Source organism: Eriocheir sinensis, chromosome 2, assembly GCF_024679095.1.
Source record: "Eriocheir sinensis breed Jianghai 21 chromosome 2, ASM2467909v1, whole genome shotgun sequence".
Taxonomy (NCBI): domain Eukaryota; kingdom Metazoa; phylum Arthropoda; class Malacostraca; order Decapoda; family Varunidae; genus Eriocheir; species Eriocheir sinensis.
The window spans coordinates 1,362,876-1,386,280 of NC_066510.1; the positions used below are offsets into that span (position 1 = coordinate 1,362,876).

General features: G+C 47.8%; 1 protein-coding gene across 1 annotated transcript in view; it reads right to left on the reverse strand.

Moving 5' to 3' along the window:
* LOC126998406 (uncharacterized) overlaps positions 1-23,405 on the reverse strand; it is a 136,979-nt gene that overhangs the window by 61,337 nt on the left and 52,237 nt on the right. The window contains exon 2 of the mRNA XM_050860053.1: positions 4,832-4,948. The gene's annotated coding sequence lies outside the window, so the exon portion shown is untranslated. The remainder of the gene's footprint in view (positions 1-4,831; positions 4,949-23,405) is intronic.

The window sequence follows — 23,405 nt, forward strand, 5'->3', positions numbered from 1 at the left end:
TCTCTATCCAGACACTCCCTCCTTGCCTGCTCAAAGTTTCTCAAGGATCTTTCACCCGTCTCCCTGACATACTCCTGCACCCTATCCCTCCATTTCACTGGAGGGCATCCTTTAGCATTCTCTCCCTCTTTCTCACTCACATGCACCCTTCTGGTCATCTTACTCTCCTCCATTCGCTCCATGTGGCCAAACCACTTTAAAGTCTGTCGCTTCACTTCTTCCACCACTCCACACTTCTTCCCTTCACCCCTGTGACACATTCCAAAACACTCATACACACTTTCATTACTCATTCCATCCATTTTACTCACACCACAAGCACTCCTCAGATAACTCATTTCCACTGCCTGCACTCTAGACCTCTGACTTTCATTCCAGGCCCACGTTTCACTTGCATATGTGAGGGTTGGTACTATTATTGTATTTCTCAAATCCCTCTTTACCTCCATGCTCACACTTCTGCCATTCATGATTCGTCTCAAAGACCCTACCACCCTTCTTCCTTGCAATGCCGTTTCTCTTATCTCTCCCTCCATACCACCATGCTTACACATAACTGATCCAAGGTACTTAAACTCATTGACCTCCTCCATTTCTTCACCATTCAAAATTATTTTGCATTCTTTTTCACATTCAATTCCCACTCTATATGGCCATACAAAATCTACAACCTCACTTCTACTTCGCTCACAAACCATCACTTTACTTTTGTTGACATTTACTTTCAGCTTTCTCCTATTACAGACACTATCAAAAACACTGACCAAATTTTGTAGGTCACTTTCATTTTTTGCAATGATCACCGTGTCATCAGCAAATAAGATTGAATTCAGCACCCACTTCCTTCCCTTAGCGATTATTTGTACTCCAAGTTCCCCAACTTTGCCCTTCATTTCTCTCATAACACCATCCATACAAATATTGAACAACCATGGTGACATGACACACCCCTGCCTTAAGCCCACTTTTATCTCAAAATGTTCACTTGTTTCTCCACTAATTTTGACACATGCGGATACATCCTCATAGAAAGACTTTATTGCATTAAGCATACTTTCTTCCATAGGAATTCAAGGTGTTTGGGGTTTCGATCGCATTAATGTGAGCGAGACATATAACGTAAGAACTCATTTTCATTCTTTCCATTATTTCCTTCCCCACTAAAAACGTCGTAGCCTGTACTAGCATTGCATCCGCTGAGCAGCTCGTGGACTCGAGGACAACCCAAGCCGCGAATGAAGGTCCTCGCCGCCCCCCGCTCTTCTCACTCGCCTGTTTGTCCTGCCTATATTCCCGGCCAGCCAGTGTTTGCCGCGGCGGGGCAGCCACGCTCGTAGGCCAGTCAAATGAGACAAAGAAAATGATGAGAAAGGAAAAAATTTACGGAAAGCTGCAATTAGTGTCATCGCCTTCATAATAGAGTATATAAAAACATATCAATTTTGCACCCCTCTATCGCCCCGGTTTTGGCGGCCATCTTGAAAAAATGGCGGCGAAAAACAGTTTTTTGTAAATATCTCGGTTAATATTAACTTTAGAGGAAGAAGTGTTTATATAAAAACTATTCTATGAAAGATTTTCTACAAAATATGTTTTATATAATTTTCTGTATGGTGCTTGGTTTCGATGCTAATGGTACGCATATATCATACATTTCTTAAATTTTGCGCCTACTTATGTATTATTGGTAGTATTGGTCCAGTACTTTGAAATGGTAACCCTGGTTAAGCAATTCATTGAAGCAGAACGTTCAGGAAACTGGCAATTACACCTTGAAACAATCCAAAAGATGCTACCCTACTTCCATGCTAGTGGTCACTTTCTCTATGCAAAGTCTGCTCATCTGTACCTTCAAGACATGTTTAATCTCAAAGATCACCTCACCCCAAGGAATATGAGGATTATGTACAAAGAGGCTATTTTACAATAAGAAGGTCAGATAAGTTTTGGTCTGGGATCTGGTCCGACATGACCATTGAACAGACATTGATGCGATCTATGAAGAGTTCTGGTGGGCTGACACATGGCAGAGGGATGACTGATTCAATGCTTACTAAGTGGGTGATTGGAATGCCTACCACTCTGAAGATCACAGAGAAGATTGAAGAATATTGTGATGTTGCTTTTAGTACATCAGAGCAACATGTAGACGCCAGAAAATCACGTATTTCAAGAGATGCTCAAGATCTTCAGAACTTCATGGAATGGTTTTCATCACATCCACCATTTCCAGATTTTGATGGCATTATGTCAATAAGTACAGGATTAACAGGAGATGAAAGAACTAATCTTCATAGTGCTTATGAAGTTGGATTGGTTTCTATGTCAAATATTGTTGGCGACAATTTTGCAAAAGTCAAGTTTCAAAGAAAGAAAAGAGTCAAACCCCTAGGAGCTACCAAGACGGGAGTAAAAACCAAAGATTTTGCATGTTCAGCTGATCCTGAGATGTTATTTAGAAGAATTTCATATGTTAAAAAATCACAAGAACAATTAAAACAAAACTTTCAGCATGAACTGGCTCCTCATCCCTTGTCACTGTTTGATGAATCAGGAATGCGCAAAACCAAGAAATCTTCACTTTATGAAGCATTTTTACCTTTGTGTGACATTGAGATTGGAGATACTGTTTATGTTGTTGATGGGGGATTTCTTATGCATAGAGTTGTTTGGCATCAACAAGAGCTCTTTTCAACAATTTTGGACAGATATGCTGAATATGTGAGGAAGCACTACAAGGAGACTGCCATCATTATCTTTGATGGGTATCCAGAAAATCTAGACGACAAAGGTACAAAGGCGCTGAACGTGCACGTCGAGTAATTTGTGCTACAAGAGACACCATATTTGATGAAACTATGCCAGCAACAACAAGTCAGAGCAAATTTCTGTCAAATGAGCGAAATAAGAGCAGACTTATTACAAAACTCATCACCAAGTTGACCTCAGAAGGATTTACTGCAAAACAAGCTAGTGAAGATGCAGACACACTCATTGTTAATACAGCTATCGAAGAATCCTTCAAGACTGATTCTGTAACAATAGTTGGAGAAGATGTAGACCTTCTGGTAATCCTGACCGCATTAGCAGGATCAAACAATAACATACATTTCCTAAAACAAGGCAAAGGAAATACAGAGAACAAACTGTATACACAATCGTCCATGAAGTATGGATCAGTCATTAAAGACAATATTCTTTTCTTGCATGCATTTAGTGGGGCTGATACCACTTCCGCCTTTTACAAAAAAGGGAAACTTAAGTTTGTAAACCTCCTGGAAAAGCATGAAGAACTTCAGGAACTTGCAGCTGTGTTTAAGAAACCACATGCAGATCCAACAGAAATCGCTGAAGCAGGAAAAGCTTTCATCCTTCAGTTATATGGGAACAAAGAATGTAAATCCCTTGGTGACTTGAGATATCAATGCTTTGTCAAAACATTAAGTAGAAGTACATTTACCTTGATTTCCTAGCCTCCTACAGACGCCGCTGCTCGGTTTCACTCTACGCACTTATCTCCAGGTTCAGAAATGGTTAGGAATTGACTTGCCACCTACAGATTGGGGTTGGAAGAAGACTGAAAATGGACTAGCCCCAATCGCCACAAACAAAGACCCTGCTCCTCCAGATCTTCTAAACATTATATCATGTAAATGCCTCAAAGGATGTATGACAGCCACTTGCAGTTGCAGAAAGTCAGGATTAAAATGCAGTGAAATATGTGCGTCATGTAAAGGACTATCTTGTAGCAACTCTGATGTAAGCATAGATGAGGAGGACTGTGATGACCCCACTGATGAGATGCTAGAAATTTTCTTAGTGCCAGAAGGCGAAACCCATGAAGAAGATTAAAGATAAGCTCAGATAATTTCCATAAAAATAGGCTATGATGTTTGGGTGGATGGTTGTGTGTAAGGGTGGTAACTACGCCAGTGAGTATTCACTGTCTGTCCTAATATATAAGCCAGAAAAAAGGAGGAAGGACACCTCTAGAAGAAGATTTTCCTAAGTATTTCAAGTAATAGGGCCAACGAAAAAAACAGTAAGAACGTTCTCGTGCGTGTAGCATCAAAACCATGCAATATACAAAAATAATGTATAGAACACTTTTTGTGTAGAATTTTATGTAGAATAATTTGTATTTCAATACCTTTCCCTGTAAAATAATTATCAAGGTAGATATTTACAAAAAACTGTTTTTGGTCGCCATTTTTTCAAGATGGCGGCCAAAACCGGGGTGATAGAGGGGTGCAAAATTGATATGTTATTAAGTACCCCATTATAAAGGTAATAAAACAAACTGCAGCTTTCCGTAATTTTTTTCCTTTCTAAATTACCATTTGACTGGACTATCGGTCAACTCGCTCCATTCATCAGTCCCACATTCCCTCACAGCCCAGCTAGCGTCCACTTCCGTTTTCAGTACACAAATGTCGACGCTAGGACTACAGGGTATCAGTTCAATTCCATTCAACTTTATTAATGAAATCAGTTACTTTACAAAACACATCACCAGAAAGTTCAACGAAACGGCAGCTGTTAGGGGTCTTCTCCACCCCCTCAGTTGTCAACGAGCAACACGACGGGCTCATTTAAAGGCAGGCTCGACCGACACTTTCATCAGCTTCATACTCCTTAAAAGTCGTCTGAATATCTTTGGTAATCTATGTAAATATGAGTTGTAGTTGTAGTAGTAGTAGTAGTAGTAGTCGTAGTAGTATAATTCGAACTACGACGATGACAACAACAGAAACAATAAAATCGACAACACACTATGAATATCACACACACACACACACACACACACACACACACACAGGGGGCTGCTCACCTATGAAGGCAATGTCAAGACCGCTGTCGGCCCTGCAGGCGCCTCCCTCGCTGCCGGACATCTGAGATCTCCACGGTTCCTTCACACACTGTCGCCCCGCCGTGAAGGAGCAGAGTTCTGAAAGAGAGTTCCGTCCCATGAGCCGAGGAAGCCTTCACAGCAGAGTGGGGGGAAGAGAGCAAGATCAGACACAAAATACCCAAAACTTCAATATATAAGAAAAAGTAGAAAGCTGAAGAAGTCGAAAGGCAAAGAGAAATTTGAGTGATGTTTACGAAGAGATTTCAGTTTAACTTTTTTTTTATAGCAAAAGAGACAGCTCAAGGGCAAAAAACAAAAAACACTCAACAACTAAAACAACTAAAAAAAAAAGCTAGCCGCCGCTCTAACAGAAGAAAACAGAACGAGAGGCCAAAAGAGAAGTCAATTTCGGGAGAACAGGTGTCTTGGTCCTCTCCTCTTTAAAGAGTTCAAGTCGCAGGCAGAAGGAAATACAAAGGAAGATTGCTCCGGAGTTTACCAGCGGAAAGGATAAAAGACTGAAGGTGCTGGTTAACTCTTGCATAAGGGATTTGGACAGAATAGGAATGAGCTAGAGTAGGAAGTCGTGTGCGCGGGAGGGGGGCGGGGGGAGGCATACAGTTAACAAGCTCTGAATAGCAGTCGCCATGAAAATGTCGATAGAAGACAGAAAGATATGCAACATTGCGGTGGAATTTAAGAGGTAAAAGACTGCCAGTAAGAGGAGGGGAGTTGATGAGACGGAAGGTCTTTAACTCCACTCTGTCCAGAAGAGCTGTGTGTGTGGAGCCCCCCATCCACACTGCTTTTCGTCATCATTGAGTTCCACATATCAATCACTCAATAGAGGCACACCCGGGAGCGTATTTCCCTTCTCTGAGCGGGTATCTGGCGTCCGCTCTTGAACAGGACAGGTTAGGTTAGGATAAGTTAGGTTAGGTTAGATTTGATTGTGGTCACGAATAGTGATTTTGAGTGGGAATCACAATGAGAGTACTTTCAGAACACCCCGTGGTTAGTTTTGAAGATATAGCCGAACGTCTTCACTCAGGCACCACATACCAATAGATTGGGAATATGCCACTTGGGAGCGGAGGGAGGTGCGTCATCTCGCCCGCCCCACGACGCCAAAACCAAGGACTCTTTCGGGCAAGTCTCCAGGCAGGCGCCCTTCCCATCCTAAATACATCATGGCAGAATGCATCGACTCGCTCAACCCACGAGCCACAAAGGAAAGCGAGAAAAACGAGTGAGTGGTGGGAAGAATGCAAGGACGAAATATGGCAGAATGGGGAAAGAGCCACAGAGGAAAGCGAGAAAAGAGAAAAACAGCACAGGAGGACGAGCCATTGGCTGAAAGGAGGAAAAATTATTGGATGGGTCAGAGGTAAAGCAAGACAGCACAGGAGAAGGAGCAAATGGCTGAACGGAGAAAATGACAGCATGGGAGGCAAGGATTTTGATGAATGGGAGAGAGAGAGAGAGAGAGAGAGAGAGAGAGAGAGAGAGAGAGAGAGAGAGAGAGAGAGAGAGAGAGAGAGAGAGAGAGAGAGAGAGAGAGAGAGAGAGAGAGAGAGAGAATGGGTGGATGGGAGACGAAAAACGTTATCGAGGAAGACAAAGAAAGGAGGATCGTGTCTGACAGCAATGAAGCGGGAAAAAAACGCCGCATGAAACGCCCCGTCGAAACACACGTCGGAAATATGCGAAAGAAGAAAAAAGAAACGCGTCAGAAAGAGCGGGAAAATAATTATAGTCAAGGAAGTGCAAACGAGTCCCGACTAAAGGAAGGAAAGACTTCGTGTGTGCGGAGGTGTTTGAAGGGTCAACACACAGCTTTCTAATATGCACTCTTTCCCAAAACTCTCCTTGTTTGTTATCCGTATGGGATCTCGAGCACCCTCATCTCAAAACTTCTACATGACCGCAGCCTCCCTATGCCATCTGTCTCACTGCAGGGTTGGACTTGAGTGTGTGCGCCTTGGCAAACAGAAGTGCAGTGCTCCTGAGGCTGTAATCTCACAGACGCTTCCGCCTCCCACATCAACTATTTCCAAAGGCCGAAAAGGAGGTTAATCGGGTTTTCATGAGGGTTTTTTCACATTCATGGTACAGAAGAAGGGTCACACTACCTCCAGGGGCATTAGACTACCCTTGGAAACGCCCACAACGCCTACGAAAGCCTTGTCAAATAATGTGTCGCTACTACTTCCACCTCCCACATCAACCATTTCCAAAGGCCGACAAGCAGGTTAATCGAGTTGTCATGAGGGTTTTTTCACATTCATGGTACAGAAGAAGGGTCACACTGTACCAGCGGAAAGGATAAGAGACTGATGATGGTTAACTCCTGCATAAGGGATTTGGACAGAATAGGGATGAGCTAGGGTAGAAAGTCGTGTTCTGCTGGGTCGCGGGAGGGAGGGAGGGAGGCATACACTATAAACTACCCCTGGAAATGCCCAAAACGCCTACGAATGCTTTGTCAGACATGTGTGTACTTGAGCGCCGAGAGGTGAGAACACGGGCCCTGGCAGGACACGTCGCCGAGAAACCTGAATGACTCTTGTCCACAAACACGTAATATCCAAACGCTGCACGCTGGCCCCCACGCGGACAAATTGAGGATATTCTAAAGACGATTTTGACAAGGAAATGGACTTGAGCTAGAGACAGAGAAGCAGGCACATAAAAAACAACAACACTTAAACTCGCCGTATCACGCGTAGAAATGAGAACAGATACACCGAAAGCAATGGAGTGGCAACCCATGTATTGTCGTGAAGGGGAATGAAAGGACGAGGTGGAGATATCAGAGTTAAGCATTTGCCAGAGCAGGATGGCGTTCACTAATACCAGACATACGTGAAAAGCGATGGAAAAGTCCTCAATTTGTCCTGCTGCAATGGACTAGTGATTGTTGAAGCTGCCACTGGTGATGGGGATGATAATTATGGGAAGGGAACGGAAGGGAAGGGAAGGGAAGGGAAGGAAGGGGAAAGAAAGGGAAGGGAAGGGAAGGGAAGGGAAGGGAAAGAAAGGGAAGGAAGGAAGGAAGGGAAGAGAAGGAAGGAAGGAAGGAAGGAAGGAAGTAAGTAGGAAGGAAGGAAGGAAGAAAGGAAGGAAGGAAGGAAAGGGAGGGAAGGAAGGAAAGAAGGAAAGGAAGGGAAGGAAGGGAAGGGAAGGGAAGGGAAGGAAGTGGAAAGAAAGGGAAGGAAAGGGAAGGGAAGGGAAGAGAAGGAAGGGAAGGGAAGGGAAGGGAAGGGAAGGGAAGGGAAGGGAAGGAAGGAAGGAAGGAAAGCAAAGGGAAGGAAGGAGGAGAAGGAAGGAAGGGAAGGAAGGAAGGGGAAAGAAAGGGAAAGGAAGGGAAGAAAAGGAAGAGAAGCTAGGGGAAGGGAAGGGAAGGAAGGAGGGAAAGAAGGGGAGAAGGGAAGGAAAGGGAAGGGAAGGAAGGGACAGGAAAGACAGAAAGGGGAGGGAAAGGGAAGGGAGGGAAAGAAAGGGAAAGGAAGGGAATGAAAGGAAGAGAAGCTAGGGGAAGGGAAGGGAAGGGAAGGGAAGGGAAGAAAAGGGAAAGAAGAGGAAGGGAAGGGAAGGGAAGGAAAAGGAAGGGAAGGGAGGGAAGGGGGAAGAAAGGGAAGGGAAGGAAGGGGAAAAAAAAGGAAGGGAAGGAAGAGGAAAGAAAGGGAAGGGAAGAGAAGGAAGGGGAAAGAAAGGGAAGGAAAGGGAAGGGAAGGAACAGAAGGGAAAGGAGGGAAGAAGGAAGGGAAGGAAGGGGAAAGAAAGGGAAGGGAAGGAAGGGAAGGGAAGAGAAGGAAGGGGAAAGAAAGGGAAGGAAAGCAAAGGGAAGGGAGGAGAAGGAAGGGAAGGGAAGGAAGGGGAAAGAAAGGGAAGGGAAGGGAAGAGAAGGAAGGGAAGGGGAGGAAAGGGATGGAAAAGGGAAAGAAGGGAAGGGAAGGGAAAGAAAGGGAAGGAAGAGAAGGAAGGAAGGAAGGAAAGGATGGAAAAGGAAAGAAGGAAGGGGAAAGAAAGGAAGGAAGGAAGGGAAGAGAAAGGAAGGGAAGGAAGGAAGAGAAGGGAATAGAAAGGAAGGAAAGGAAGGGAAGGAAGAGGAAAGAAAGGGAAGGGAAGAGAAGGAAGGGGAAAGAAAGGGAAGGAAAGGGAAGGGAAGGGAGGAGAAGGAAGGGAAGGGAAGGAAAGGGATGGAAAAGGGAAAGAAGGGAAGGGAAGGGAAAGAAAGGGAAGGAAAGGGAAGGGAAGGGAAGGGAAGAGAAGGAAGGGAAGGGAAGGAAAGGGATGGAAAAGGGAAAGAAGGGAAGGGAAGGGAAAGAAAGGGAAAGAAAGAGAAGGGAAGGGAAAGAAAGGAAAGGGAGGGGATGGGAAAGAAAGTAAAGGGAAAAGAAAGGAATGGAAAGGAGTGGTCGGGAAGGAAAGGAATGGCCAGCACCGAGACATCCCAGCCAGCCAGTCGGCCCTCGGTCTCCGGCTCGGCTAGCCCACCACGCCCCAGTGCTCCGGGATGACCCACTCCGCTGTAATCACTGCAATAAGTCAGCGTGTGAGGGGGAGGCGGGGGGATCAGATCATGCCTGAACCCCGACCCGCCGTGTCTGATTACCCGAGAGGTGGACGCCGAAGATTTCTCCTCAATAATCTTTTCCCGTGATGGTCCCAGAGTCGTGAAGCGGAGGTCAGGCAGGCCGAGGGTCAAGGCGGTCAAGGTCACGTGTGGGCGACCGCTGGCTGGGAACTTGAAGAGAAGGGTGTTATCGCCTTGCCAACTGTGTGTTTTTCTGTGGTCAGTGTCGGGGGGCGGCGCGGGAGGCGAGCCAGGTCTGTGGGCGGCATTCACAGACGCGTCCACCTCCCACATCAGCTATTTCCAACGGCCGAAGAGGAGAATAACCGGGCTTCCATGAGGGTGTTTTTACATTCATGGTACAGACGAAGGGAAGGGAAGAGAAGAAAGGGAAGGGAAGGAAAGGGATGGAAAAGGGAAAGAAGGGAAGGGAAAGAAAGGAAAGGGAAGGGAAGGGAAGGGAAGGGAAGGGAAAGAGAAAGGGAAAAGAAGGGAAGGGTGTTATCGCCTTGCCCACTGTGTGTTTTTCTGTGGTCAGTGTCGGGGGGCGGCGCGGGAGGCGAGCGAGGTCTGTGGGCGGCATTCACAGACGCGTCCACCTCCCACATCAGCTATTTCCAACGGCCGAAGAGGAGAATAACCGGGCTTCCATGAGGGTGTTTTCACATGCATGGTACAGACGAAGGGTCACACTACCAACAGGGTCATTAAACTACCCCTGGAAATGCCCAAAACGCCCGCGAAAGCCTTGTCAAATATGTGTGCTTGGGCGGCGAAAGGTTTGAGAAGACGTGTGACGGGCTATAAGAAGGTTAGCTCCCCCCAGCATAACCTCTACTTGCTTATCTAATACTTGGAGGAGACGTGCATCGTATGGGGGCAAATTAACAAGCAAGCAAGTTGGTCAGTTATAGGACAGGGCGATACAGACGCAGAACCACCCGGCTAATAAGGAAAATACTACAGCAAACACCCACTGCAAACGCCCACTGCACACACACACACACACACACACACACACACACACACACACACGCTCGGTCATCTAATACTTGCAGTGGAAAAGTGGTAAAGCCGTGAGCCAGGGAAGGAGAGAACGAGCAGGCAGGTGAAGACAAACAAACAGTTACGCCAAAAAAAAAGCCAAGAAAACGCTAAAACAAATACAAAATACTATCCGTAAAATCCACGCGAGGCCTGCACGGGGCGAAGGTGGTCATTGAAGCCACACTAAAAGAATGATTTGACTCCTAACCTGCAATTTGAAGTCCCTGTGCGAGGCTGGATATTCTTGCTCCCTCGTGACGCTAGGGTAGGAAGGGAAGGGAAGGGAAGGGAAGGGAAAGGAAAGAAGGGACGGGACGGGAAGGGATGGGAAGGGATGGGATGTGAAGGGAAAGAAGGAAGGGAAGGAAGGGGAGGAAGGGAAGGGAAGGAAGGGAAGGAAGGGGAGGAAGGGAAGGGAAGGAAGGGAAGGGAAGGGAAGGAAGGGAAGGAAGGGGAGGAAGGGGAGGGAAGGAAGGGAAGGAAGGGGAAGGAAGGGAAGGAAGTGGAGGGAAGGAAGGAAGGAAGGGAAGGGATGAAAGGAAGAAGGAAGGAAGGAAGGAAGGAAGGGATGGAAAAGGGAAAGAAGGGAAGGGAAGGGAAGGGAAGGGAATGGAAGTGGAGGGAAGGGAAGGAAGGAAGGAAGGATGGAAAGGAAAGAAGGAAGGATGGAAGGGAATGGAAGTGGAGGGAAGGGAAGGGAAGGGAAGGGATGGAAAAGGGAAAGAAATGAAGGGAAGGGATGGGAAGGGATGGAAAAGGGAAAGAAATGAAGGGAAGGGATGGAAAAGGGAAAGAAGGGAAGGGAAGGGATGGAAAAGGGAAAGAAGGAAGGAAGGAAGGATGAAGGGAAGGATGAAAAGGAAGGAAGGGTAGGAAGGGAAAAGGAAGGAAGGGAAGTGGAGGGTAGGGAAGAAAGGGAAGGGGAGGAAGGGAAGGGGAGGGTAGGGAAGGAAGGGTAGGCAAGAGAAGGGAAGGAAGGAAGGAAGGGAAGGAAGGAAGGAAGGAAGGGAAGGGAAGAGAAGGGAATGGAAGTGGAGGGTAGGGAATGGAAGGAAAAGGAAGGGAAGGGAAGGGAAGGGGAGGAAGGGAAGGAGAGGGGAGGGTAGGGAAGGGAAGGGAAGGGAAAGGAAGGGAAGAGAAGGGAAAAAAAGGGACGGGACTTAAAGGGGAGGAAGGGAAGAGAATGATAGGTAGGGAAGGGAAGGGAAGGGAAAGGAAAGAAGGGACGAGACGGGAAGGGAAAGAAAGGGATGGGAAGTGAAGGGAAAGAAGGGACGGGACGGAAAGGGAAGGGAAGGGTAGGGTAGGGAAAAAAAGGGTAGGGAAGGGAAGAGAAGGGTAGGGAAGGGAAGGGAAGGGATGGAAAAGGGAAAGAAGGGAAGGGAAGGGAAGGGAAAGATAGGGAAGATAAGGGAAGAAAAGGGAAAGGAAGGGAAGGGAGAGGAAAGATAGGAAAGGGAAGGGGAGGAATGGGAAGGGAAAGGAAGGGAAAGGAAAGATAGGGAAGGGAAGGGAAGGAATGGGAAGGGAAGGAAGGAAAGGGAAGGCAAAGGAAGTGAAGAGACGGAAAAGGAAACCAAGGGAAGGGAAGGGAAGGGAAGGGGAGGGAAGGGTTAGAAAATGAAGAGATGGGAAAGAAAAGGCAGTCTAGGGAAGGGATGGGAAGGGAAGGGAAAGATAGAGAAAGGAAGGAAGGGGAAGGGAATGGGAAGGAGGGAGAGGGAAGGAAAGGCAATGAAGAGAACGCATGGGAAAGGAGAGGAAAGGAAAGAGAAGGGAAGAGAAAGGAAAGAGAAAGGAAGGAAAGGGAAGGGCAGGCCGGTGGTGAAGGGGGAAGGGAGACCACAGAGGAAGGGGGGAGGGGAGGGGAGAGGGGCAGGGCGGTGGTGGGTGTGAGCGATGGATGCTGTGAGGTGAGGTGAGGTGAGGTGGGGGGGGGAGAGGGTGCGCGTGGTGGTGGTGGTGGGGGGGGGGGGGAGAGGGTGCGCGTGGTGGTGGTGGTGGGGGGGGGGGACGGGGGGGGGGGGGTTGGTCACTTTTCACAGCTATCTTTTACCTGCCTTTGTGCACGCGTGATTCACTGGCCGTAATTGTTGCCGGCAGATCGTTTGCAACTTACGTAACCTTTCCTTGGGGTGGCTTTGTTCTCGATCAGCTAATTCTCCTTTTTTTTTCTGTCGGATTAGTCAAATAGTGTCAGTCTTTTTCCTTCTTTCGTTTTCTTCTTTTTCTCCTCTCTGGTTCTTTGCGATTTTACAATTCATGCATGGATTTTTTTTCTTTCCTTCCTTCTTTCTTATTTCTCTTTCTTGCTTTCCTTCTTTCTCACTTTCCGGTCTTTCTCTTTTATTTCTTTATTTCCTTCTTTCATCTATTTTCTTTTTCCTTCCCTCTTCTTTTGGGACGCTCTCTCTACACAGTTGCCGCTGCGGGGGAACTCGACACACTCTCAGACATTTCGGCGCCCCAGCACACATGTTTGATAAGCTTTTCGTAGGAATTTTAAGCTTTTCCAGAGATGGTTTTATGGCCCCGGTGGTAGTGTGACCCTTCTTCTATGCCGTGATTGTGAAAAAGCACTAATGAAAACCACGATTGACCTCCTTTTTGACTTTTGGAAGCGTCTGGGAATGCCAACCCCACACTGTAGAACTCGTATAGAATGGAGTATTTGCTTGCTTAATATGGAAGCACTATACATATGGACATGACTACAGGACTCCCTCATGATAACGCCGTATAGGACCAAGCAAACTCACACAGACTATGGTGCCTTGCTTGGTGAAATCAGAGAATACAATGGAAGGGAAGGGAAAGAAAAACAAAAGAGCAGCATTTACAAAGAGAACATCCACCACCATCCGGCGCCTGAAGTGGTCTTGTCGAGGGTACCCACTTTCTTTCTTTCCCTTTTCGCTTTTAATTATTCTCTATGTTATTGCAGTTTTCCTTTCCTTCCTTCTTTTCTTTCTTCCCGCCTTTCTTATATTTCTTTCTTGCTTACCTTCTTTCTTTCTTTCTTTCTCTCTTTCCGGTCTTTCTTTTTTATTTCTTTACTTCCTTCCATTTTCTTTTTCTATCTTTCTTTCTTTATTTATTTATTTCCTTTCATCTTTTATTTATTTCTTCGCCTTCCCACGACGCACAACTGGAAGAGTGGAGTATCAAGACGCCTCGCAAGCCATGTCTTTTCTTTTTAATTTGCCTGAGTCGACATTCTCAGGCGCTTCAACCCTTCACAACAAATGTTTCCAAGGCCCTAAAAGGAGATCAGTCGGGCTGTCATGAGTGTTTCTTCAGGTTCACGCTACAGAGGAAGGGTCACACTACCACCAGGGTCACAAAACTACCCCTGGCAATGTCCCAAACTCCCACGAAAGCCTTGTCAAATATGTGTACTTGCGTCTTGATGCCTGTCACCGCCACGTTGCAAAGAGAATGTGACATGGATTGCCAAAGCAATATAAAGTAATATTAAAGACATGTCGGTATAGCATGATTTGTATATATACTTGGGCATCACAAGGCTATGTTTATCACGTTGTAAGATAAAACGCTCACTACGTAGATGACTATTCTGCAAGTTGGTGTGATCGGTACAGCAAAGGACCTGCGATATTATCGTTGACTCAGCCTGGAAAACGACAATATCGCAGGTCCTTTGCTTTACTGTTCACACTTTCTTGCAGAATGATCATTTATGCAGCGAGACTTTGATCTTATAACATGCTAAAAACACCTTCATTATCCCCAGATATATATACATCATGTTATATGGACATGTCATTATATATATATATATATATATATATATATATATATATATATATATATATATATATATATATATATATATATATATATATATATATATATCGTGTAGTGACTTGTTTAACTTATCACTATATAAAAATGAAACAAAACGTTTAAGTGGCCACAAAAAACAAGCCAAAAATATCTCAATCTGGCCACTCCCGAGGAGGTTCCTTTAAGCATCCGTGACCCCTGCCGCCTGCCTGCCGCCCTCTTGCCTTCAGCCTACTGTCCGCGAGAGGCTGAAAAGGGTGGAGGGCCCCAAGGCACCTCCACCCATTTTAGCCTCCTCGATAACATGTAGGAAGAGAGAGAGAGAGAGAGAGAGAGAGAGAGAGAGAGAGAGAGAGAGAGAGAGAGAGAGAGAGAGAGAAGACTTGTAACCATTTAACGCAGATGTGATGAGAGGGGAAGAGAACGTAACCTTGATAGTGAGAATATCTTGAAGGTGAGCGAGAGGGAGGGAGAGGTGGTGATAAACTGACTGTTAAATAAAGTCAGGGCTCATGGGATAAGAGGGAAGGTATTTGATTGGATTAAGGCGTGCATTAGCGACAGGAAACAGAGGGTTACCATTAACGGTAAAAAATCCGAATGGGGTAATGTTACCAGTGGGGTTCCTCAAGGTTCAGTTTTAGGCCCGCTTTTATTCATTATCTACATCAATGACATAGACAATGGGATAACTAGTGACATAGGTAAATTTGCAGATGATACCAAAATAGGACGCACTATTAGGACAGGGGAGGATGCTAGAGCACTGCAGGAGGATCTCAACAAACTGTCAGCTTGGTCAGAGAAATGGCAGATGAATTTTAACATCACCAAGTGTAGCGTACTTAGTGTAGGAACACGCAACCCATTACACGGGTATAGTTTAGACTCCACAACGATAGGCAGGTCTGAGTGTGAAAGGGATTTGGGAGTGTTAGTGAACTCTGACCTAAAACTAAGGAAGCAATGTATTAGTGCGAGGAATAGGGCTAACAGGGTATTAGGCTTTATTAACAGGACGGTAACCAACAGGAGTGCAGAGGTCATCCTCAGACTCTATTTAGCGTTAGTTAGGCCACACTTAGATTATGCTGTCCAGTTTTGGTGCCCACACTACAGAATGGACATCAACTTGCTAGAATCAGTTCAGAGGAGGATGACCAAGATGATTCAGGGGCTGAGGGACCTCCCATATCAAAATAGGCTGAAACATCTAAACTTACATTCACTAGAGAGACGAAGAGTGCGGGGAGATCTGATAGAAGTATTCAAATGGGTCAAGGGTTACAACAAAGGCGATATAAGTAAAGTACTGAGAATTAGCCAGCAGGATAGAACTCGCAGTAATGGATTTAAATTAGAAAAGTATAGATTTAGGAGAGATATAGGCAAGCATTGGTTTAGTAATAGGGTGGTGGGGGAATGGAATAGACTCAGCAATCACATAGTTAGTTCAGGGACGATAGCTTGTTTTAAGAGTAGACTGGATGGCTACATGGACGAGGACGACAGGTGGCAGTGAGGTGTGGGTGCAGTAAGGTGACGGGGTACTGGATGCGTGCCTGGGTACCGCCGGTATAACGAGGATCAAGCCTCTACCTGTAACCCCTGTAACTACACCTCACCCATCGTGAGTAGTGGGGGGGATTCTGGAGCTGCCCTGTGTAGGCCACCCGGCCTCTTGTAGTTTCCCAATGTTCTTATGTTCTTATGATAAATGAAGGGAAGAGGGAGAACAGCAGGGAGAATGTACAATAGGGCGATCTCGAAAAACAGCGGACACTAACGTCTACATGGGTATTGGAGCAGCATGATTTATTGGGGGTGGGAATTGTTTCTACCGTAAGCAAGCAAGCACACACACACACACACACACACACACACACACACACACACACACACGCAGGCAGGGCAAGGCAGGGTGTTGTACTGGTGCCACATGAGCGATTAAAAATAATTCTCCTAGCAACGATGGACGATGTGACAGGGTGCATGCGATTACATTATAAATTTCATGCCTGTGTGGTTTGCTAAAATAATTAATGCATGTAACCTACAGTCCAGCAGTAATGATTAGCCAGAACAGATTATGACTTGCTTTTAATGCTCATCTCTATGCTGTTCAACTTTTTAATGGAAGAGTCAATCTGCATCTGGGACAGGGTTTAATTGGTCGTCTGTATTTCCTCCTCCAACGACGAATTATTTCACGAGGGGACCTTCGAGGCGCTACCCGAGGCAAAACGGGTGACTGTTCGATGTCTTGGCGTCCCGATGCTCTCCTCTTAAAAGAATTAAAGTCAAAGGAAGTTAGTTACAAAGTTCACCACTGAAAGGGATGTGTGAGAATACAAGTTAACTCTTGCATCGGAAAGTTAGACAATGTAGGGATGAACATGAATAGAAAGTCTTGTGCAGCGAGACAGCGTGAAGAAGAGACATGTTGTAAGCAAGTTCAGAGGAGCAGTTAGCATGAAACTAACAATAAGAGAGAGCCAGAGCCGCAACACTGAGGCGGAGCTGTTGTGCTCTCGCTTGTAGGGTCAAGCGGGTAACTGTGGACACTTGACGCTGACGAGGGGATCAGGTAGCTGGAGGATCGTAGGTAACATTTGGGAGCAGTCGTTTGTTCACTGCGTAGTCCCGCCTTGGTATTAGTCCACCCCCGCAGCATGAAGAGGTTGGCGGCTCGTGGCAGGCTCATGTAGCGTACAGGTGTAGTGCGGCGATTAGCCTGATAGGTGAGCCTCCCATAACTCCCTCTGCGAGGAGGGTACCTCTTTGGCCGACTGGTTAAGGAGTGGCTCTCCGTCTCGCTGGTCGCGGGTTCGATCCCTGGCGCCGGCAAAACTTTTCCTTGTCTGGATTAATTTCTCGTGTGTTTCGTTACACGCAGAGGTCGTGTGGGAGTGTAGTAAAGAGAAAATTCTGGCTTTTCGCAGAATGTGTACAGCGGGCTATTTTTGATAAGGTTACACGAAATTTGGTTACACTAGTATTTGGACGTCAATTGTTGATGGTTAAGGTAATATAAGAGTAATGTTGGAGGGCACACGCTGCAGCTGCGCCTGGCCTCCGTGCTCACCAGGCACATTAATTCGAAGCTAGGAATGCTAACCCCAACACCACGAAGGTGGGTTTTGGAGTTTTATTATTTCGTCACGACATCACTAAAAATTTTGTCTGATAAATCAATCACAGTTCTAGTTCGTCCAGGGAGGCGGTGGCTGAGTGGTCAGCTTGTGGGCGCGGTGTCCTGGACGACCCGGGTTCAAGTCCCACTCGTCGCTACAAGCGGACAATTTTCAGTCATGGCCGAGTGGTCGGAGACAATCCTCGTGCTGTCTTGATGAACACCCATCAACCCAGATTCCACCAAAATTCTCATGACAGTCAAGGGAGCTCCAGGGGCGCCATGAGTCAAGCAAAGAATAGCGCCACCGTGAACTACTTGCCCTGCCGAACAACGCGCCCCGTCATAAAGCCTGCCGGCGCTGTGGGCCCAAGGCAAAACAAAGATGCAGCTACACCCTCATCAGCAGCTGTTATTGGACCACTGCCGAACAAATACCTTTTCGAACGTCTTCCACCTTTCTCACGTGAGTGAATTTCATGCCACCCCGAAGCACAACAGTTAGTTTCATCTCTTCGCCTTGTTCTGTCTGCCCTAACTCCTACAATCCCTAAGTCTGTTACTTGGGTTGTCCAGCTGCTAATAGTTTTACGCAGTCATGATATCCTGCCGAAGCTAATTTCTTGCTCTCCGCCAACTTTATCATACATTCACCCTTTATCTTTTCGCTACTCCATGACGCTCGTTTCCTATACTTCTCAATTTCAGCTTAGGTTTTGCAGGAGCACACACTTGGCTAACAGTTTTCATTTAGAGCGGTAATTTTGGCGTATTTTGGGCGTGAGAGTCTGCGGGTAACTCCAACAGTAACTTGGCAACTCTTCAGCAGACCCTCCAAGGCTAATGTAGAGCCCATTTACATCTCTGGCTGGAGCGGCCTATTCTCGGAGGGGCTTATCAGGCGTCGCTTAGTGTGCTGTGGTGGCCTCGACGGCGACGCATTGAGGCCACGATGGAGATAAGACTGGGAGCACGCTGGCCCGGGCGGTGAATAGGAGAGGGAGGGTAGGTGTGGGGGGGCGGTTGTGTGTGTGTGTGTGTGTGTGTGTGTGTGTGTGTGTGTGTCTCTCTCTCTCTCTCTCTCTCTCTCTCTCTCTCTCTCTCTCTCTCTCTCTCCCCAGCATATGCTCTAATTTCCTCTCGTATACTGGTTCTCTGTCTGCCCTAACTTACACAATCCTGGGTTACCGCTCTCTTTCTTTGGTTGTCTGTCTGCTATAAGTTCTACACATAACATGATCAGCGACAGGCCATAACACCTTCGACCATTACCTGCTCCCTAATCCATGATGGTCTCTTCCTGCCTCCATATTATACCAAGCGTTTTTATTCTCCATTACTCTTCGCCGTATTCTTAGGTGTCTCTCTCGATATAATCTGAGTGGTGCTACTGTCTGTCCATCTACACTCCAGCACAGTGGTGGCTTCATAAGTAAGCCAAATCACTCGCCTCCACAAAGCCCCACGGATTGTACCAAAGTTCCCTGTGTAGTAATTGGTAGTTATAGACAAGCTGATGAACTCGAGGGTATTAAACCATGAATTTCAGGAGCCTTTGGTGGTCTGTATGTGAAAAACCTAACCAGATTTGGGGAGTTGTCTGGTTGGGACCCTTCAAAAGCCTGGAAGCTACACTGCCCCTGGATGCTACACTGCCCTGGATGCTACACTGCCCTGGATGCTACACTGCCCTGGATGCTACACTGCCCTGGATGCTACACTGCCCTGGATGCTACACTGCCCTGGATGCTACACTGCCCTGGATGCTACACTGCCCCTGGATGCTACACTGCCCCTGGATGCTACACTGCCCTGGATGCTACACTGCCCTGGATGCTACACTGCCCCTGGATGCTACACTGTCCCTGGATGCTACACTGCCCTGGATGCTACACTGCCCTGGATGCTACACTGCCCTGGATGCTACACTGCCCCTGGATGCTACACTGCCCTGGATGCTACACTGCCCCTGGATGCTACACTGCCCTGGATGCTACACTGCCCTGGATGCTACACTGCCCCTGGATGCTACACTGCCCCTGGATGCTACACTGCCCCTGGATGCTACACTGCCCCTGGATGCTACACTGCCCCTGGATGCTACACTGCCCCTGGATGCTACACTGCCCCTGGATGCTACAGTGCCCCTGGATGCTACACTGCCCCTGGATGCTACACTGCCCCTGGATGCTACACTGCCCCTGGATGCTACAGTGCCCCGATGCTACAGTGCCCCTGGATGCTACACTGCCCCTGGATGCTACACTGCCCCTGGATGCTACACTGCCCCTGGATGCTACACTGCCCTGGATGCTACACTGCCCTGGATGCTACACTGCCCTGGATGCTACACTGCCCCTGGATGCTACACTGCCCCTGGATGCTACACTGCCCCTGGATGCTACACTGCCCCTGGATGCTACACTGCCCCTGGATGCTACACTGCCCCTGGATGCTACACTGCCCCTGGATGCTACACTGCCCTGGATGCTACACTGCCCTGGATGCTACACTGCCCTGGATGCTACACTGCCCCTGGATGCTACACTGCCCCTGGATGCTACACTGCCCTGGATGCTACACTGCCCTGGATGCTACACTGCCCTGGATGCTACACTGCCCCTGGATGCTACACTGCCCCTGGATGCTACACTGCCCTAGTTGCCGTTTTGTAAGAGGGTTGTGTTGGAATAGAGAGAGAGAGAGAGAGAGAGAGAGAGAGAGAGAGAGAGAGAGAGAGAGAGAGACACACACACACACACACACACACACACACACACACACACACACACACACACACACACACATTAAGTTTCCTACGAGAGCAATACATGGAGATTTTTGCGCTTTATTGCAAGAAACACTTTAAGATATAACTATGTTTTTTAATATATGTCGTTCTTCCATAAACGAGAACTTTAAACGCACACTGAGACATGTTCTCCAGCATGGACGGGGAGCGCGTGGCGGGAGGCTGAAAACCGTCCCAGAACAAGTAGGAGAGGAATGGAAAGGAAATGAAACATACGAATAACACTTCCAGATCGGGAAGAATTGTAATCAAGTGGCCTTCATGCCTCCCCAGGGCCTGCCTCCGGGAAGGTTGGCTGGAGAGACCTTTGTTGGAGCTGAGGTGGACCGACAGACAGGCAAAGACAGCAGCAGCAGAGGAGGAGCTTGCCGTAGACATGAATAGCAAGGAAAGGGTGGAGAGAACAGGAAGGAACAGAGTGTGACCGAGGAAGTGACATGTGGTTCCAGAATAAAGCCTACGCGTGGAGGGATGGAAAGCTGGAGCGGTTGTATATACCGTAGGGAAGGGTATTTGCTGGTTCGGCACACCCGTCCAGTTAGTACTCAGAAGAAAGAAATGCTCCGGAAAACTGAGCCGAGGCATGAAAGCGAACGCTCGTCACAGCACAAAGAACGCGTATCACACTAACTGCCCCGCTGAACTTGCTAACTGTATGCCTCTACCCCTCCTGCGGCCTCTATACACACGACTCTTTACTCTAGCTCACCTCTACTCTGTTCAAAGCCCTTATGCAAGAGTTACCCGGTATCTTCCTTCTTTCAACCCTATCGCTGACAAACTCTGGAGTGGCCTTCCTTCGTCTGCTTTCCTCCTGCCTAGTACTTCAACCCTTTCAAGAGGGGAGTGTGAAGACATCTCTTCAACCAAAACTGACCCTCTCTTTCGGCCACTCAAACTGTCTTCTTTTTCGCTACAGCACCTCTTACCTCCTTCCTTCCGCCGCATAATCTGTTGTTACTCGTTCTCGTGCACCGCTCCCTCCCTTCCCTGCCATCTGTCCCACGGCCCGCCCCTCCTCTGCCGCTGCTATCTCTCTGTATGTCTTACTGTCGCTTCACCTCAGCTTCCTCTCGTCTGCTCCCTCCGCCCACCCTCCCCGTCAGGCCTCAAGGGGAAGTATTTGGTTACATGTTTCCTCATTTGAAAGTGTTATTTTCGAGTTCCCTTTCACTTCCTTTTGTCACACTCCCTTTCTACCATTTCTGGCGCAGCTCACTCAGCCTCCCAACACATGCTCCATCCTGCCATCCTGTTTAGTCTTAATCCACACACCCTCACCCCGTAAAGTTACTCACGTGTTCTCTTTCCCTTCCCTCTCTCACACTCGGTTTACATGTTCTGGCGCACCTCAGCCTCTCGCCGTCTACGCCTACCGTCCACCCTCCCCGTAGGCAGGTCCCGGGGAGGTTTGAGGGCCACTTGAGCGACGCAGGAAGGACAACACTCCGGGACGTGAAGGTATGCTGGGCCTCCACTCTCCGTCCTTCCTTCGGGCAACAGGGCGATGGTCGGATCTGCGGGATGGTCGACGGCCCCGCACAAGTTATCGATACTGTCGCCTCTACACTCCGGCCCAGGCTGGAGCCTCAGCGTTTTCACTGGCGTCCGAGCTATCTGGTGACCATCGGTAGTGTGTTGGTTTGTCCGTGAGGCGGTGTCACAAACGTCACTGCGCTGGTGTTGTGAGAAGCAAGGGAGGAATTGGGAAGCGTGAGGGCGACAGAAAAAGAGAACAAAAGGGATAGGAACAGAAGCAGTTAGATAAAGAAGATGAGGGAAAGAAGAGGAGGAGAGGAAGAGGAAAGACGAGTGTAAGTAAGAGGAAAGGCACGAGGGAGGAAGAAGAGGGAGAGAAATGAGTTAGAGTGAGCGAAGAAGCAGGAAGAGAAGGAGGAAGGGGAAGACGAGTATTAGTTAAAAGGAAAAGTGTGAAAGAGGAGATAAAATAAGCGAAAGGGGAAGGAGGAGGACGGGGAGACAGAAGGCGAGGGGATAAGGGTAAGGAGGAGAAGTGTGAGGAAGAGGAGGAAAGAAGAAGCAGAGGAGATGAAGATGAGAACTTAGGGGAGGAGGATAGGGAAAGGGAGGGATAGATGAGGGAGAAGGAAAAAGAAGAATAGGGAGTAGGGAAGGAAAGAAGAAGCAGAGGAGATGAAGATGAGAACTTAGGGGAGGAGGATAGGGAAAGGGAGGGATAGATGAGGGAGAAGGAAAAAGAAGAATAGGGAGTAAGGGAGGAAAGAAGAAGCAGAGGAGATGAAGATGAGAACTTAAGGGAGGAGGATAGGGAAAGGGAGGGATAGATGAGGGAGAAGGAAAAAGAAGAATAGGGAGTAGGGAAGGAGCCGAGAAGGAGGAGTGACGCGATAAGATGGTATGTCCGGAAGTGACAGGACACACACACACACACACACACACCAGTCGGCAATAGGAACGTGCCACGCGCCTGCCCTGCTGTGGTCTCGCCCCCTCGTGACGGCTGGCACCAACACCGTCGCTGCCAACAATTTGTCCCTTCAGCCCTGCCTCCTCTTCTCCTTTCACCTGAAACACTAATTTGACCGACTTCAGCCGCTTTTTTTTTTTTTATAATTAACGACATTATTTTTCAACATATATTTTTCAATGGTCTATTGCCAGGAAGTCACTCGGCGGATCGGCCTGGTCCACGGTGCCTTGGACTCGCTCAACACAATCATATGGAGTTGTCGATATCTGCCAAGACTGACTTAGAAAGAGGAGGGTAAATAGGCTCGGTCGGGGGTATCGTGGGGGTTCGAGGCGGCGCGAGAGTAAAGGAACGTGCCCCCAGACGTATGCTCCCCGTTAGGTTGTAAGTAGTTAGGGAGACAATAAATCTATCAATCATTGCCGATTCCGATATGGGGAAGGGCCACAGTAAAGAGCTGGCAGGCGGCGATGATACAGCTGTTGATGCTGGCCACGACTGAACCTTTCCTCCTTATTATGCTTAGATGATACGAACTTCACCTCAAAGGGCGGTGCACACGTTATGGCTGCGGGGTGCCCACTCGCCTGTGTGCCGGGCCTCACCCCCCTGCCGTGCCTCGGGGCTGCGGGGTGCCCACTCGCCTGTGTGCCGGGCCTCACCCCCCTGCCGTGCCTCGGGGCTGCGGGGTGCCCACTCGCCTGTGTGCCGGGCCTCACCCCC